The sequence below is a fragment of the Cyprinus carpio genome, unplaced genomic scaffold (genome assembly GCF_018340385.1).
Source record: "Cyprinus carpio isolate SPL01 unplaced genomic scaffold, ASM1834038v1 S000004973, whole genome shotgun sequence".
NCBI lineage: Eukaryota > Metazoa > Chordata > Actinopteri > Cypriniformes > Cyprinidae > Cyprinus > Cyprinus carpio.
Window position 1 is genome coordinate 1 of NW_024877659.1, and position 1,801 is coordinate 1,801.

A 1,801-nucleotide genomic window follows, 5' to 3' on the forward strand; every position below is an offset into this window, starting at 1 on the left:
CAAACAGCAACACTGCATGGAGGACTGACCTCAACAAGACAGCTGTAGGTAAAACTGTATTTCTTTCAAGTACAAGTAAATCAAAAGATGAGTGTATAAGCTGTGTGTACATTTAGCTGGGACTGAGGTACCAGTGGAGACTGAGTTCATTGTCACACATGGGTTATATATGAGTAACTGTAATGTTTTTCAGTTCCAGATTTCAGTTTCAATTTAATCTTACATTAGTCTCATGTGTAGTTTCAAAACTGGTAGAAAATTAGGATGATTTTGTGAATTGCATCATATTATTGCAAAGGCAGGCGAGCCACAAAAAATTTCACAAAAACCAACTGCGTAATTGCATAATTTTTGCAGAACAAAACAATGGGTTCATATTTTACCTTTTACATTTTTGTTGTTTTTCATTGATTTATAATTTATTTGCTACGAAAAGCCTGAAATAAGCTGTTTTAATGGCATAATTTGCATTACTTGACAGAAGCCTTATACATTTTAGTAGTCAAGATACTGAGAAATATTCACAAAAAAAAAATGATCACAGTTAATTTTTACAAAAAACTATTTTTTATATTTACTGGGATGCCTCATGCTAAATATTAAAATGATGTAATGCTGTCTTGAATATATATACTGCTACTGCTGCTGCTCTGCTACTCTCCATATACTCTCTCTATATATATATAATAATTATAAAAATATATTTTATTGGTTTTCTTGTTGCTACTTGCACAAACAAGCACTTAACTTTAGCAGCTTTTATAAATTAAAAACAAATGCTTCTTTGCTTTGCTTTTTAAGAATTACTGCTGCAAGAAACTTTTTTTATCATTGTCCTTTATCTATGCTTTCCTTTTTATAATATCTGATACTTTACTTGACAGTCAAAAGAGCATTTCAAACTGACTCTTAATTTGAGTAGTATGCAGAATCATAATCATTAAATAGATTTGTATCTAAATTATTTTATGTATTAAAATGCATATTTCAATAAATGATTGGATCCGGACATAACAAAATGAAGCATCAATAGTGATGGCCGAGTGCATGCTTTACACAGTTCTATATCGTGACAGCCATGTAACAAAGGAAAGTATGCACGTTTGTTTACACTTCAAAGGGAACACATGCAATTATAAAATCCTGATTCTTATCAGAAACTATGTCACAAACTGCAAACTTGGAAGCATGTAAACTCCCGGTTTGCAGATGGAGAGAGGATCTTACAGTCTGTGTGGAGGGGTAGATATAAAAAGCTTACTTCCACCCTCACAAACACATTCAACGAAGACTCTCACAAAGAGAAGCAACGATTTAACCAACTCAGTCACTCCAGACAGCAACTCAACTAAACGACTGGTATGTGGCGTGCTGTTTACTTCTAACCTGGATCTTGATTGAAAGTCAGTTTTTAAAGATAAAGATTGTCATTTTCTCACTGTTTAGTTTTATGCTTTATTTTAGAACGATGGAACGCCTTGGACGCTATATTTTGCCTTCGGAGTAAGTATCGCATGTTTTTTTTTTTTTTTTAATGTGTTATATTAATTAATGCATTATCAAATAGCTCTTGTCTAGATGATGCATTTAACATAAAATCTGTAAATGATGCATTTCTTTATTTTTAATTAGCTTTGCTTTGCTTTGGATTAGTTTGCCTAAAACTCCTTTAATGATACATTTTGTTAATTTCTTAAACAGTGCACTGGAGACAGACATAATTTACCCTGACAGTGCTGGCTTTGATGAACCGGACTGCCCAGATCAACTAGGCATGGTGAGTTGCTGTTAAATATGCTCG

At 32.8% G+C, this 1,801-nt stretch overlaps 1 long non-coding RNA gene across 1 annotated transcript; it reads left to right on the top strand.

Moving 5' to 3' along the window:
• The first annotated feature begins 1,240 nt into the window (after positions 1-1,240).
• On the top strand, positions 1,241-1,786 carry LOC122143461. The gene is made up of 3 exons (XR_006159181.1): positions 1,241-1,359; positions 1,465-1,503; positions 1,702-1,786. It is a non-coding gene; the product is annotated as an uncharacterized LOC122143461 (long non-coding RNA).
• Positions 1,787-1,801: the final 15 nt, after the last annotated feature.